The following is a 17,339-nucleotide window of genomic DNA, read 5'->3' on the forward strand; positions in this document are numbered from 1 at the left end:
CACATTTCCACCGGACAGGCGTTCACTGTTCAATTGCTCCCAAGCAGCGCTCGTAAAATATACTGCTTTGAAAGGTATTGAACGGTGGATCGATATGAAAACATGATAAATCACTCATTTTGACTTGCGGGCCCTTGACGTAACTGTCTGCCAGCCATCATCACCCACGTACTGTAGGTTCAACTGGTTTCACAACAGAGTGGCAGCAGAAAAAGTGATGAGTTGAACAGAGAAGATGATACTGTAGAACTGTTGGGGCTCAGTTACTGAAACATAGTCTGATGTGTGTGGGGGTTACATTACAATATATGAGACAGTATTCCTCTTCATATTAAAGCACATGTGCTGTACTACACTTTCATTTTCTCTTGTGTGTGATGTTACAGTCTGTTTGAACATCAGGCCGTTTCACAGGGACATCTATCTTTAGATATAAGGGCCACAGTAATACTGCGGAGAGGATCTTCAAGTTCTCTTGCCAACGGCGGATATTGTTGCATCTATGCCCTCAGTTTCGCATCCAGTACTTGTCACGTTGTCATGGTTGTTATGGTTACATAACAGCGTTGGTGTGTGTGTAACTCTTGAGACAGCACAGGCTGGATTGCCCTGTGATATACCATTCATTACCATCTTAAATGAAACGTCAAATTCACCCAGATCCCCCTAGAGCGGCATAGCAGACTTCATCCGGAGCTGACATTTCCTGTGCAGCGTCAGGCAGGCAGGGCTTGGGCAATGCAGCAGTGAAAACCTGCCTGTCCTCCCCCACCCCTCCACCCCTCCACCCCCTCTGCTCAGTGCTAACCCTTTCGTAGCCCTGGCACCCCTACTGCGGCTTTGATGCTGCCACTTGAAGAACCATCTCCATTAAAGGGGAGAAAAGGGGGGGAGGGGGGTGACGGATCTCTGATGGTGGCATTATCATGGCACCCAGCTGGGCAATGTCAAAGTGAATCAGCTATACAATAGACTGGACTTCGTATACAAATGACTTCTTTTTCCGTTGTGATGCTTTAATGATGAAGTAAGAAAAAATGAAGTAATTCTGGGTACAACCAAAACAGAAGAATCACTTTGTGCTGAGAGTGAGTGTTCACTTAATGCTTTCAAATCAGATTCTCATGCTGCTCATTTTGATGCCATATAAAGCACACAGAGCACTGAGGACATGAATTCATGTTTCGCAGAACTCACCACCTTAGTGCCTGGTTGATAATACTGTGCTCTGCCACCTAATATATAGAGACAGCAGACTGAGCACAAAACACTGTGCTATGGATAAGACTTATATCAGATTCTTTCATTTGGAGCCAGTCATAAGCAGCCGCTTTGCTCAGCATATACAGGTTACATCATTAGCTCGGCTGGAGATGATGCAGAAGAATAAGCGCAGCCAAAACATTGTAGCCCAAAGGTGGAACTCGTGCTGCATTTAAATTTTGGCATATGCAGTAGCCAGCAAACGGGATATTCATTACTTTCATCAGGAGAAAGACGGCACGGGGGCAATGTGACACTTATCGGCCCTGCACACAGAACTTGAAGAAAGAAAGAAAGAAAGAGAGAATGACTCCAATTTTTCCAACGTTCACAGTCTGCTGGCAGTGAAGACAAGTGTGATTTTGAAAAACGCACCACAAAATGGGTGTATCCATATTAGTTTGTGCACATAGTACCCAGTTGTTTCACCAAGCAATAACTATATGATAATTATACAATATTTACCCATTTAATGGGTTTGGCTTTCAGGTCACTCACAGCTATAATCTACTGTACATCTAATATTTAATATGTCATTTTCAGCAAAGTATAATCTTGGATAAATTAACTTAAAGCAGCACTAATCAATGTTTTTATATTAACAATTGAAAAATGACTATGTGTAATGTGAAAGGGCTGGATTGGTTAGCGAAGAACCAAGAATTTTCACCCAACTCTATAGTTCCCCTCAGCTCTATGGAGCATTTTAGCATCATTCAGCTCATTGTTTTGTTTTTTTTTACGGCCTGCAGCGTTACTGTTTTAATTCACTGTTCTCTTCAGTGCTGTTTCCAACCACAGCGAGTAGCCGCAACAAACAGCAAACGGACAAAGTTAGTGACTAGCTAGCGACAGATATTTTTCTCAGGAGTTGTTGGAGACCAAAATAGGGCTAAAAGGAGAGAGAACGTTGGAATACAATTTGCTGGGTAAACAGAAACTTGAAGTGAATGCTAATGTTGGTTTATGTCACAGCTTATTGCATTTCCCTTAAGTGGCCATCAATTAATGCATTGTGATAAGATTGTACTCACCAAGCTAATTGCTAACGGAATGTGGTGACATAGCTAAAAAGAAGTTGAACAGGTGAAGATTTGCATTAAGACAATCTGACAGGTTGTAAACAAAGCCCCATGTTAGATAAACTTATTTGGAAAAGATAAAACAAGGTGAACGGTAAAACTATTAACTTCCTAACTACCAGCGAGACATTAGCAGCGTTTCAGGTGCACTCGCTTTCGGTTTCATGTCCAAATAAAGTGGTTAAGATAAACTTGCTAACCTGTTGGCTTGTTTACAGCCTGTATAATCGTCTGACTGTTCGTGTTTTTTGCCCCCGTCAGACTTAGAGTTGCAGTGATGTCACCATGTTCCAGATCTCAGCAATTAACCAGGTGAATACCAAATTCTCAACAACAGAAATGATGGTCAAAACAAAACAAAACAAAAAAAACAGCGTGAAATATTCAACATGAATAGCACACAAAATGGTTTTGTTTCTTAATTAGCATATTTATCAAATGTACTTTGGCAACAAGAAAGACTCTACAGTAAAGTTGTGAGGCTGACTGACATCCTGATGATGTTGGAGTGCTTCAGTTCAGGCTAAAGTTTGAACACCGCATCAAACTGCGGGTATCTTTTTTGATCTACATATATAGAAATGATTGAGGTGCACTGTCAGTCCCTAGTGTTGCCTCTAGCCTGCAGGAGTCTCTTCTCTTGCTACTCTCATCTCCATTTTTGAGCTGGTGCTGTTGTACTAATCTGACATGCTGCTCAAACATCAAAGGCTTTCTCCCTGGACTCCTCTGCCATCCTCCAACCGCTCCCACCCCCCGCCATCCCCGCCCCACCCGCACCTCTCAGCTACTGATAGGCCTCGGTTTAGTCCTCACATTCGGTCAGAGGAGGTGGAGGGGGCCTGATGAAGAGATTAGGATTCCTTTCATTTGAATCAGAGTTCCCCATGTTTTATTTATCAGAAAGCTTATACATTCAGCAGATTGAATAGAGAGAATGGCAAACCTGGCACCTGGCAGCTCACTCCTACATACATGTTCAGCTCAGCATCGCAGACATGAGTCATTTCACAGCAACTGCAGTTTTAGATGGGATGGGATGAAAGGTGTTCATAGCTGGTAATAGAAAAGCAATAAAGCAACGTCACTTCTATTGTACACAGTTGTCTCTATGGAAATGTCAGCTGTAAAGCATTTGGCTATGTGCCATGTCACAAAGTTTTGTCTCCATAGACTTGGAGGTCACTAAAGATGTATTCTAGTGTCTAATTTTTGTCACTAATGCACAAATTTCGCACTCTCACAATGTCTGTTAAAGCACCATGACAGCATTGGCAAGGCTCAGGGTCTTGACATTTTAACCTGGGACATCACCAAAGTACAGATAAGAGCCCATCTGCAGACCTCTATTTTTATGTTTAATTTAACTGAAGAAGGGTTACAGTTTTGAAACTAACAAGACTAAGGCTGTTTTCTCATATGAACTCTGCACAATGTCCAGAGAATCAGGTTTGGACATTGTCCGGAGTTGCCCTTCCACACATGTAACACAGACTGTCTGTGTAAGATGTGTGTTCTCACCTACTAGAAATACTCTGTTTGGTTTAGATGAGGGGCGGCACCTGGGTAGAGCAAGCAGGAGGCAGGACATGACACAAAAAAGTACACTGCGGAAATCACAGTGTTTTGTTTACAGCAAAGATGGTGGACGAGGCTGCTGACTCATCTGTAGTGCTGACTGTTTTTGCGTTGATATTAATACTACATGTATTTAGACATATACAGGCAAGCTCTTTATATTCTTCTGGTTTCGCACCAGTCACATGATAGAAACGCCATCAACACGCCTAGTCGCACGCTGTGAATTCCCCGGACAATGACCTGCTCCATTCACACATGGGCTCAATCGGACATCACACAGACTTTGTACGAGGGAGTTGACAGGGTAAAGTCTGTTTAATGTCTGGTCCAACTAATTTGGGCATTTGCATTCTCACATACAGCTCTTCCAGGTAATGTCTAGATAAGTTCAGGGTTGCAGTGCATGTGTGAAAGGGACTTAAGGGTCTAGGCTACAGCCTTGCTAACAGCCTTGTGAAGCTGTTCTTTGGGACAGTGGTGCTTTGAGCTAAATGCTAATTTTATCATGCTAACATGCTCACAATGACAATGATAACAATGTTAACCATCTTAGTTTAATGTGTTAGCGTGCTAATATTTGCTAATTAGCACAAAACACAAAGTACAGTTGGGTCTCATGGGACTGTCATTAGTTTTTCAGGTATTTGGTCATAAATGATGAATGAAATTTTCACTTGATGGTGGCGCTGGACAAAAAGTCAAGAGAGCACAGCATATAATTCATCCTGAGGTTTACATGGCAATGGAAATGCATCTAATACGTGTAAGGTTTTTCAGTCTGGACCAAAGTAGTGGACTGACGGACAGACTCACATTGCAATCCATAAAGCCACACCATTAGCATAACTAAAAATATACTCTAAGTGAACCAACCTGTAAGAAAGCCATAAAGAAAGCTGAATGTTCAGTATCACTGGTAAAACATAACTTTATTGTCAGTGTTTTATGAAGTTGTATCTAACATTATCATTTAAACATTAGCGAGGTGTGAAAAGAACAGAGTAGAATCCAACTTAATGCTAACATTTGACGAAAGTTAGCTAATGTGCTGTTAGAGATTAGCTTGTTGTATACGGTGATATTGTGTTTGTCTACAAGTATTGGTATAATTAACTTCTTATCCTGAGTGGAAAGTTAGAAATTACTGGAAAATATGTTTTTTAATTTTTGTATTTTATGTACTGTATAAATATTTGAAGGCAGTGAGTTAAGGGACACATGATTCAATTGACGTTTGATGTGGTTATATAATAGGACTAACACAAATATTAGCTTCTCCAACAAGCTAACATCTAAACATAACCTATATGTAATTTAGCATCTGGTTTCCTCAACACCTAACACACTACAAGAACTTATATTTAGCTAGTTTTTTACTTGACAAACTGCATTATGTTAACACAACTTAAAATCCAAAGTGGAGAAACTCTGTAAACTGCTTATGAAAGTGACAGACTTCATGCTTGGGGACCCCTACTCTCTGCCCGTTGGCATGCAGACCTGGGGTCCCAAAATGTCAGGTTTGCAGTTGGACCAAACAGAGATGAGACTGGAGAATACCAAGAATACCAAGCAGAGATGAGACAGGAGAATTGTTAAAAGGCATCTTAAACACCTGAGTCTCTCTCTCTCACACGCACACGCACACACACACACACGCACATACAGCAGCAGAGATCCAAAATGCTGCTAAGTGGGGTTAAGAGCAGTTTAAAGGTGATACAGTAGGTGAAACTGCCACCAGAGGGCTCGACATGGCAGATGCCAAGATGTTGCATAAATGAGCAGTCACTGTCAGGAGAGTCCAGTACTGCAGTCACCTGACCTCTCACAAAGAATAGAGACAAATGGTTTGTCCAAGGTCATGCCGCATATAAAGTGGGAATGGACAGACACCCAGGATTACTCAGCACTACACTATACTGCAAGGTTTAAGATGAATTGGAATTAGACTTGAGTGAGACAAGGATGAACACTGTGCAAGCAGCATTAGAATAAGCTTTGAAATCATTTGAAATTCAATCAAGACTAGTTTAAAACAAAAAACTTACATAGAAAACAAAAACATAAACATAAAAACCGAAACTTTGTTTAACTTAATGCCCCTCTGTGGGTATTTTTAGAGCTGATGCAACTCCTTTGATTTTTTGGGATCTCATGTCTATTTCAAAAGTGGAACATTTGAAAGCAGTAATGAAGGATTAAGCATGGACAGCATGGTAGTGATTAATGTGGAGCATTGCAGAAGTGATGTGACTCTAATCTAAGGCTATAAATGAAAATGTGACTTTGCTGAGACAGTAATAGGTTGTTCCATCAGTGAGTTTTACCCTTGAGTCTTTGGTGCAGCATTGATTCTTTTTTATTAGCTGGCCAAGACTCAGTGGTACGGTGGCTAATTCAGAAGCACCTCATTTTTTTTTGTGCCAACTCATCTCTCATGGCATTATGCACTATACAGAGATGTCCCCAGGCCCCACTGACTTCTGGGTCCCCTGAGAGCTGCGCAGCAGGCAGCACAAAACATGACGTCACTGTCCTCCAATGTATTGAAAGGACACAAACACCACTATGTAGGACACTTTCATACTGTAGATACGTACATGGTTGTAGCAAGGATTCAGAAATACTGAGGAGTTCAAATTCTACCAGCAGAAATCCATTGACCAAAAATGTTTAACCACTCCCAACCAAACCAAAAATTTTGAGGACTTTTAAAAAATCACAAAATTCTGTTTTATTTATAAATGTAACTGTTTAATTATATTTTCTAGCCTTCTCTACACTACCATGTATGTAATCCTGGTGCAGAATACTAAACTTCTTTTATTTTAATTTATTTACTTAATTGTGCCTAAAAACAATAATGGTTTATGAGTTGATTTATAGTTTATGTTGTTGTTGTTATATTTCAGTCTGGACTAAAGTGGAGGACCAACCGACATTGCCATCCATAGAGCCACAACGATAGCACAGCTAAAAATATCAGAAGTTGCCCTAAAAAATGTAATAAAACAATATTAATTGTTATTATATGTAATTGCAGCCCTGTGTATAAACAAGGCTGTTTTGATTATGAGCAGCAAGAAGAAGGGCTGTGGACTATTGCTCAGTTGCTTATGTATGTATCCAACAGATAAGGAGCAACATTAGCATTCATTTGGAGTCATGTTTTTGGCTACCTGACAAATGTAAGTCCAATATTCACACTCCTTTTAGCTCTGTTTTTGGTCTCCACCACCTTCCTGAGGGCAATATCTGGCTCTATATAGTACTTTGCTATGTTCATCAGCTAGTTGTCTGTGTGCTGTTTGGTGCAGTATAGGTAGTGTACTGTGGGTTTTTGGAGCTTTTTCGCTAAAAATAACTGCCCTCTGCAGTGGGTTGATCATAGCAGTGAGAGAGAGCCAAAAAGGTAAACTTGTGAGCCATAAAAACCAAAACAACAAACTGAAAGATGCTAACGCCTGGAACACACTGGATGCGTGAGCAGCGCATGCGCATCGTGGAACCTCTTGCTTTTCATTTTGGTGCCCATGTCAACAGGTTAGAACAGCGTCTCACGCGCATCTAGAGATTCGAGGTCTTGCCTATTTTCTCCGACAGGGACAGGGAACACGATAGAAAGATAGGGCTGCCAGTGGCAGAAGCGCCGCTGCAGACACGCTTCCTGTGTGGACGCTGCAAGCGTGTGAGACGCAGCAGTTAAGCGACGCACACGCACTGCTGAGGTTCACACATCCAGTGTGTCCCAGGCGTAAGATGCCCCGTAGAATTAAGGCAGTGTTCAAACCAACATTAGCTCTGCATGGAAAAACAGCCCTCTCAGTCATTTGAATAGGGGACATTGTAAATCCAGTTGAACAGGGCCCAACTTTTGCTGCAACGCAATGTACGTCTTCCAAACATGCAAACTTCCAAACATGCAAGCACACATTCCTGCTGGATTACTTTGTAACAAGAACAGAATATTTGACTGTTAATGTCATGATTGTAGCGACGAAAGATAAAACATTTGCCACCGTGATAACTTTCCAGAGTTGTAAAATTCTGTTTGTGAGTATTGCAAACAGTTGTGTTTGTGTTGTGGTCAGTGTTTTGGCGTCCATGCTCAAGCCGCTAGCCTGCTATTAACTATAGGTTCAGTGGGTGTCTTGTGGTGACTAATGGTAAACGTTATTTCTGAAGGACTATGAGTAAACAGTTTGAGTCAAGCATAGATGCTATATTATGTGTAGCTTGGGGCACTGACTTTGATGAATTTACTGTTTAGACCACAAATGAGACAAGAATTAGCACAACACACCAACACACTCGCTCTCTTCTTCACCATATCCCCCGCTGGGGATAAATTAACAGAAACCAGCTTTAGGTTGTTTTAGAGGCGAGGTGGCTGTCTGGGAGCTCAGGGATCCTGTTTTGCCCTTTTCTGTCTTCCTTGTCAGATCTCTTTTCCTGGGATTACTGCTGCCGCTGCACCAAGGAGCCACACTGCCACACGCTGGCCACAGTGCACTGCAGGACAGATGGACTTGTTGCTGAGGTCTGCTGTTTGAAACGCAGTTTCAGGATGTTTTAAAGGATTGCACCGTCCACCAGCACCAGCCGCTCTCCCCTCAGCTCCCAGCACTGATTCTTTTTATTTTTGGACAGTGCAAACCTCCAAAACGTCCCAAAACTGCATTTCAAATGGCGGACCTCGGCAACATGTCTATCCGTTCTGTGGTGCACTTTGGCCAGCGTGCGACGGTGCAGCTCCTCAGTGCAGCAGTTCTAACAAGGAAGAAATAAAAATTCAGTGCCACATATCACTATTTTCTAAGCTACACATAATACAGCTCCTGTGCTTGACTCAAACTGTTAACTCATAGTCCTTCAGAATTAACGTTTCCCATTACTCAACACCAGACACCCACTGAACATACAGTTAATAGCAGGCTAGTGGCGTGAGCATGGACACTTGGCCAATCCTAGCACTTCAAAAGCAGTGAGATCCATAATAACACTTCATTGTCTCACCGGTACCTTAAACAACACGCCCCCACTAACACTTCCCCTCGCATTGTTCTAATGCAGGTCTGATTTTGAGCTGAACGCAGCCTAAGAGGAACTGCAGAGTTGGGTGATAATTGTCACTATGAGCAACTCCTTTCACATTCCACACAGCCATGTGATCCATTTTTAAGATGTCATACATTTTTTTAAGCTTGAAGTGACTTGGCCATCTGCATGAATCAGGAGTGACTTGTCTGATATCATGGGATGTAATTAACATCAAGGGAATAACGTAATAATGTGCTAATTCTGTTTCAAGGCGGGATTTCCCTTTCAGAGAACAAGATGAATATAGATAGATACTCTTTAGCTACCTTCACACTGCAAGCCTTGGTGCTTGATTCGGATTTATTTCTCAAATCCGATTTCTTAAATTTGGCCAATATCAGATTCCAGTGTGAACTGGTCACGGACCTGAACTGACCCGCATCCACAAAAGAGCAATAACAGAGACGTCACATGCAGCACACTGTCATACAGAAGTAAACATGGAGGCCACACAAGTCAGCGTTTACGGTTTCATTTATAAGTCGATGTGCGGTGGAAACCAGCGAATTCGTGAGCAGATGATAAAGACGAGGAGGAGGATGAGGCTTTTTGTGGAGCGACGGCTGCTACTTTTGTACGGAGGTGTGTGTGGATGCGGCGTCAATGCCAGTACAGGTGGGATCACGACATGAATGGCTTCACAGAAATAGATTTCATTGAAAAATTTCAGGATGTCAAGGGCTATTTTCCACTACGTCTGTCAGCACCTCTCCACAAGTCTCTCGTGGCAAGACACTCAGGTCAGGCAAGTAATGTAAAAGTCGTATGAATTCCGATATTCCGACTGTTCAGACTGAGGTTGCATTGCAAAAAATCCCACCTGTATCTGATTTAGGACCACATCTGAAAGTGGCACAAATCAGAATTGAAAAGATCAGATTCCATGTAATTTGTGCCGTTCACACGGTCATGAAAAAATCAGATCTAAGTACATATGAATAAAAAAAAATCAGATTTGGACCATTTGCCTGCAGTCTGAACGGCAGGCAAAAGTGCAGTCTGAACATAGCCATTGTCTCCATGTACAGACTCGATTGAACAGTAGCACAAACAGGAATGGTGAAACTGTGCTACCCCCTCCCCCACCACACACACAAACACACACACACACCGTCTCCCCTCCCCCCAACAACTAAACAGCAAGGATATCACACATACAGCAGGACTTAAAAAATACTGCTCTGGTGTGTTCAAGTTCAGTACAGGCAAAATTAAAAACAGAGTGGTGGTGAAGCCGTGCCCAAAGAGATGAATGGCTTGTGGCTTGTGTGTACAGCTCTGCATGCTATCCACAACCAACTTACTGTTTTCATTCCCAACAGAGCTTTGCTTTTATGCTCCATTGTGCTTTCTATGCCCATGATTTGTACTATAGCAATACTGCCTGTGTGCATTTAAATGGATGTTGTTGTGCATGTTTACCTCTTTGTTTTGTACCCTTGTTGGATTTAATATGGTGGAATTGCAGTCACATGTTTGTAGTAACAGTGCCTGCTCCTGAGGGTGGATGTGCACATGCTATAATATGCTTTATTTTAAGAAGGAAAAACTGTTAACTATGCGTGTCGAGACAGGAAGCAGAGGCTGAGATCTACCCGGCGACTGGGCTAGGCATGTTGGGGGAAGCTACTTGACTTAAGCTGTCAGCCATTTACACATAATGTATCTTTTATGAATGTTTCATGTGCTGACCTAATTCCTTTCAGAGCCGAGTAAAAGCAATATGTTGCACATGAGAACACACCAGTGCATCCAGCTGATCCATCAGACATCCTCATCCCACAACAAGGGGATAGGAAGGGCCGGACAAATGGAAACAGAGCTGTGATATGATCACTTGGACGCCCTGGGAAGGCAAGAACAGAGGCTCTATAGACCACCCCGGTAGAGTTATTTTGAGTCATTTGTTTTTTACAAAATCTACACCGCATCCCACAGAGATGGGGAATAGAAAAGGCCCAGCGAGGGCTTTATCACAAAAAGAGATACTTTCCTCTCTGTGGCAGATGTAATTAAAGCAAATGCTTAAGCCCAGAGCATTTGACAGACTTGAATCTCTCAGCAGTGTAAAAAGAAGGAGGCGGAGGAGGAGAATGGGTGGGGGCAGCAGCTGCAAAAATTAGTCTGCTGAAACTGGGTGCTGGATTTGAACATGTGTATCTCCCTTCAGAATTAAGACTTAAAAAATAAAAACAAAAGCTACTAATCAGCACCAAACTGCTGTCCTGATATGACTCATGCCTACAACAAGAAAAACACGCAATTTCAAAAATCATCTAAAATCATGCCTGCTCAAAAAGAACAATAAACCCCCCACACACGCACTGTGTATAGACTGGCAGTGAAACAAACATGTGCCATTTATCTGTTACAAATAATGGCTGTAAATAGACAATTTTTGGCTGGACCACAACGGCAGAGCCAGCCCAACACACGGGAATGTCTGTCCGTCACTGACTGACTGACTCACAGTGTGATGACCGTTGGATGGCCGGCTAAGTGTTGGGGTTTTCCCATTGGCAATTGCTTTTTCAAAATAAATTGACGTGAACAGTTTTCTGTTACGTCCTAAGGGGGTGTTTACAGCGGTTCCACTGACTGCAGCTCATTCCAAATTTATCGCACTCAAAGAGCGTCCTGCAGCCCAGCCAGCAGATGCCCCACCTCAATCTGCACCTGGACTCCCACGCCATGATTGCAAGACTCTCGGAGGAGCATGCGGAGGTGGAGCGGCTGACCCGGCGCATGAGGTCTGCGGCCTCGGTGCTGGCAGGGAGCGTCATGTCGCTCCTCAGGATAAAGTCAGCTTCAGCCTCGAGCTGAGGTAGTTACTGCTTGGGTTGGACGGGTTGATCAACAAAACATGTGACTTTGACATGGGAAACATCGGTTTCTTTTAACCATGACTGCAGTATTGCAGTCTTTCCCCATCCTTAACTAAGTAGTTCTTATTTTAACTACAACCAGGATTGTTTGCTAATTGTAACTTTTGTTTTTTAACCCAAGCCACAGTCTTTTCCTAAACTTAAAGGAATAGTTCAAAATTTGGGGGAATGCACTTATTCACTTTCTTGCTGAGAGCTGATGAATAGATCAATACCACTCTCAGGTTGGTACACTAGTAATTTTATGGGGGTTTATATGTTTTACTATCTCCTGGTTGGGCTCCGTTAGCTCACCAGACAACCTAAGCTAAGCTAAAAGTCTAAAAAGTTTAGTGTACCAGCGCAGGAGTTATATCAATCTTTTCATCTAACGGCAGGAAAGTGAAAGTATATTTCCTCATGTTACCAAGTAGTTTTTATTCCTACACCTAAAAAAACCTTGACAATAGCAGTGGCAGATTAAGAAACGTGCTGATAGTAATTATTTTTGTAAAACCTGGGGTGTGCTTGATATGAAGTAGTCCACTTTGGAGGGGAAAAGTGTTCCAAATGGAAATTATGGAAGACAGGGTGAAAAGCCGGCTGTAATAGAAAAGGAAGAGACATGATAATTGTTGAAATGGGGATAAAAGTGTATACTTTTGGACAGTCCTTGAATGCAATTATGGTGTTGCATTGGTTTGTGTGGAGAATGAAAAAAAGAGAGCGTGAAAGAGAAATCACACCTCCTTTCTCACCTCAGGACACCTGGCCAGTCACTGTTTGAAGTGGTGTTCTTGTTGAATTGTCAGTTACAAATTAAGTTACAAAAACTGTTGAACACAGCCTGCTTCAATTCCAACGTTGTAAAGCTGTAGAGGTAGAGGGTTTCCAATTCTGTTTGACAATCCAACAAGCACTTTAATGGTTATATGTAATAGGTTTTAAGGCAATGAAAAAGGATACATTTTGTTGTGTAGTTTGGAGGACTCATTGTAAAAGGGTTCAGGTTGGTCACCAACAATTTTGATTATCTATGAATTGTTTAAGTCTTTTGTCAGGCAAAAATGCCAAACATTTGTCTGTTCCGGCTACTCAGGTGTGAAATTGCTGCTTGTATCTGTTTTATATGGTTTAAATTGAATGTCTTTGGGTTTAAATTGCGATTGCCATTTCACTATTCACTACACCTTTTATAGATTAAAGAAGAAAACAATAAGTCAAAAAAAAATCTGCAGATACTGAAACTAATTGATCATTTCAGCCCTGAAACAAATCCTTTTTGCTAAGCTCAGTCAGCACCAAGGCCGACCTGAGAAACCTGGCCTCCTCCCAACCTTGAAACATCCCCTTCAGTGGAATCCCAGAGACTATTTAGTTTGCAGCTCACACACTCCACGCAGTCAAGGCTGTGTCTTCCCCACTGCTACAGTCTTCTATCTGTCACTGTGACACCGCATTGGCTCGTAGACTGCGCAGGCTGTAGCTGTACCTGATGAATGATTCAGCAGATTTAAAGGGGAGCAGTACTGGAGTTGAGCAGCAGCAAGGTTTTATGAACGTAAAATTAATGTTTTATATTTTGAAGTGTCGGCATTGGCACATTGAAAGCCTGTTTAGGTGATAAATGTCAGACAAGCATTTTATGGAAACAGTCAGTCTCCCACTTGCTGTCTGTGTAGTGGCTCTGAGTCTGACTTGACATCCTGGGCAATAGTCTGTGGATCAAAGCTTTAATGTTCATTTGAATGTAACCCACAGGGCTGCACATATTAAAATATGATTACAGCTTGATTTCAACTAATATCTACATGACTGTTGTGCATTTTATTGATACAACACAACAGACATTCAACCTATCCATCCATACGTGATGATTTTACATTTGCTGTGTCATGACATTATACTAACATGGAAAACTGATCTGAAACCACAGGCAGTAAAGCTAAAAGGATCACAATATGATTATGTCAGCAATGGACAAACACTTTATTTTATTTCTTATTTTATTTAACCAGGAATCTCATTGTCTCCACTAGCCAGGAGTCTCATTGAGATTAAAATTCTCTTTTACAAGAGCGTCCTGGCAAAGACAAGCGGCAGCATAATTAACAGGGTTGCAGACATAAAAAAACATAACAATTTACGATGAAAATGAAGAATGAATTACAGAATCATAAAACATTAAAAATACTCATCAGCATTCGTTGCAAGTCATCAACCTCAGGGATCAAACGGGGGCAATATGAGTCAGTCACAACATCTGCAGCCAGATGTGCCTGGCTTCAAGTCATTTAGAATTACCAGTGAAACCAGCTCCTGAAGATTCGGGTAATTTTGCAATTGATTCCAAGCAGAGGAAGCAGCATACTTAAACATGCAGGTATGACACGCAAGTAAATGAATTCAGAACTGAACAAACAATTAAATAACTTGATGAATCAGAGGATATTTCTTACGAACAGGCGGAACTTTATACAACAACAATCAGTGTGTCCTAATCTTCAAATGTTACTGTATGCTTCTGTGGTATTTTTCAAAAGGATATGTGGTCGCTAAACACAGACATTATTCAACGTGTGTGCCAGATGATACTTTGAATTTTAGATGCTCAGTGTCTCAACTATAATTACAAGGAATGTTTTCTTTGGTTCTTGGTGGATGTTACATCAGCTGTATGAACGTTTCAAGTATCTCATCTTTCTTATATTTAATGCATGGTACTGAAATTTAAACCATCACTACAGAACTACCAGTCGTAATCATTGACTGTATATAAATATGGACGACGTGTCTCCACTTCCTACCGCTACGCAAAAGTAAAGCCAAAATACCTCCTTTCCGGGAGCAGCCATCTTGCTTGTGTGACGTCATTTGGGGCCAGAGTCTGTGCAGTAGAGTCAAGTGGCCCCCTCAGCTGTCCCGGCGCCTGATGGAGGTTTGAGAGTGGCTGTCATAGCTGTCAATCATAACATCATGCCCCCTTAATATATTGTCAAATAACTAATTAAAAACTTATCAGAAAAATGAGCGCTTGAACAAACATCAACGTGATAAGAACTAACAAAAATGACAGAAACCATCTTTGGGAAAAATGTATTTACTTTGATTTTTTAGTTTGGCTCATGTCCTATCCGCTAACATGGAGGGGGCGGGACTTATGACCTATACTGATGTCCGCCACCAGGGGGCGATTGAGATGTTTTGGCTTCACTTATGGGGAGCTGTCACATAGTCCATCTTTATATACAGTAAATGGTTTAATGGTTTAAGGAATTGCGGACTAATATCTCAGATCATTAATATTGTTTTACTGTCAGGCTTTCAATAACTGTCCTCTGATTCAGTTACACAGAAGCTCTTCCATCACTGAGAATGTGACCACTTTGCAGTTGAGGTTTGCAATTAATTGTAAAGTGCTTTGCTGCAAATTGTTCCACAAATGGACACTCCATAACTGCAGGTTTGAGCTGCTATTCTGCTGATGTAGAGCATGTTTCTCCATTTTCTATCATCTCCCCTGTGACTACACAACACTTATACCCCCCCTTTCCCTCCCCCATAAACACATGCGCACACACATGCAAAAAGCCATACACTCACATGCTGTCACTATCCATCAGTTACAGTATATCGCAAGTGAAGGTGTAAAATATGACCTCATATTAAACAGATTTTGTAGATTTTTGTAAAGGTTTCCCATTCACTTCATTTGAAGCCCACTCCGGTGCAATTCCCTTGTCAGCTCAGCCAATAGAAACACTGATGCAGTGTTTGAAGATGGGGAATTCATTATTCTTGTTTCATTGCTCTCATACACTTTTATAGTTTGTGACTTCTCTGCGCAATATTTATGTATTACCAACATCTGAACTGTGACATCACATCTTTTTTTAGAACTGAGTTTGGTTCAGTTTTGTTGAACAGAAGGCAATATGAATATACTTTTAGAGCTCAACTGACACAGCCAAAGAACACAGTTTTTATTGCTAAGTGACTGAGGCCCAGTAAAGAGTTACTTTACTTTACAGTAACACTCTCATTGCAAAAGTATAATTTATTCAGATGATGTTATCTGAATTAGCTAGTTAGCCCTCATGAATTTCCAGTTTCAAACTATTTGTACAAGACTACAGTTAGCAATGAATGACAGGAAAAAGAAATCATGCCACTTCTCTCACAGTTGACTCTGAGTTGTCACACACAGGTGCAATTAAAAACATGAATAGACACTTTTCACGACAGACATTTTTGAAAGCAGGAAAAGCACAGGTGAAATTAATAACATTAACGATGGCAGCGTTTCATTTAGGTGAGTCAGTTCCAGCGCTCTGGTATTGTGCACACTCACTCACTGACATGGCTTACCGGGACAGTTAATGGAATGGAGTCCTTGTTAATGTTATTATTTACACCTGTGCTTTTCCTGCTTTGATAAGTCAAAATGTCTGCTGTAAAAAAGGGTCTATTATGGCTGCATTTCATTTAGGTGTGTTCAGGTGCAGACACTTTAACTTGTCATGTATCCTGTCATGTACTTGTCATGCATTCAGGCAATGTTGGCAGAATGAGAAGAACAGGAAAGCCTCCCGTTACTCCGACTTGGGAGCATTAACACATTATTCTAAGATGTTTATACCCACTGCACTGCTTGCCTTTTAGTCACACCATTTAAATTGCTTAGGCTTTTGTTGTGTTATTTAGTTTTTAGCAGTTCTTTAACAAGTGAAACTTGTTATTACAGCTAGGAGGCTGGTGTGAACAGTTTTTCCCAATTGGCTACACGCAATCACAGTCTTAACGATGTGACACGAACATGTGTACATGTGTATATGTACAGGTGTAACTAATAACAATGACAAAACCAGGCTCAGGAACTCACACGCTCTTAGTGGGAGGCAGCCATCATTAGCATTATTAATTACACCTGTGTTTTTCCTGCTATGACAAGAAGTGTTTGCTAAGAAAATGGTCTATTTAGTTAATGCAAAAAAACTGTCTCTTTGGCTCCACTCATTGAAGCCTTTGATGAATATTTCCGCTCTGTTTATATTATATGAAAACTGCATCACTGCACTCGCTCCAGATTCCTTCATCTTCCACTTGGCAAGCCTGAGGTCATTTGTCAGTTTTTTTTTATGAACTGATTATAATTTGTGTGCACTACCTTTTGGCACGCCTTCCGTCCTCGACCATATTAAATGAAATCTTGTAAATATTGAATGAGATTCATGTTCACTGAGTGTCCTACATCTTTGTTTATATTGTTTGCTTACTGCTTGGGTGTCCCAGAGGAGAAATCCAGCCATTGACTTTTATCATCTCTGATGCAGCTCAGCCCTTCCTACTGTTAATGTTCAAGTGGTCCTCTAGAAAATCGATCTGTAACCGCAAATGCTTTGTTTACACACAAGTGATGTCTGAATAATTAATAATTAGTTTCCCG

The 17,339-nt window shown here is 41.3% G+C and overlaps 1 protein-coding gene across 1 annotated transcript in view; it reads left to right on the forward strand.

Annotated features, from left to right (window-relative positions):
* The window catches only part of phactr3b (phosphatase and actin regulator 3b), a 58,669-nt gene that overhangs the window by 1,248 nt on the left and 40,082 nt on the right, over positions 1–17,339 (forward strand). The gene's annotated exons all lie outside the window — the stretch shown is intronic.

This window comes from Thunnus thynnus, chromosome 4 (genome assembly GCF_963924715.1).
Source record: "Thunnus thynnus chromosome 4, fThuThy2.1, whole genome shotgun sequence".
In the NCBI taxonomy this organism is placed as follows: Eukaryota; Metazoa; Chordata; class Actinopteri; order Scombriformes; family Scombridae; genus Thunnus; species Thunnus thynnus.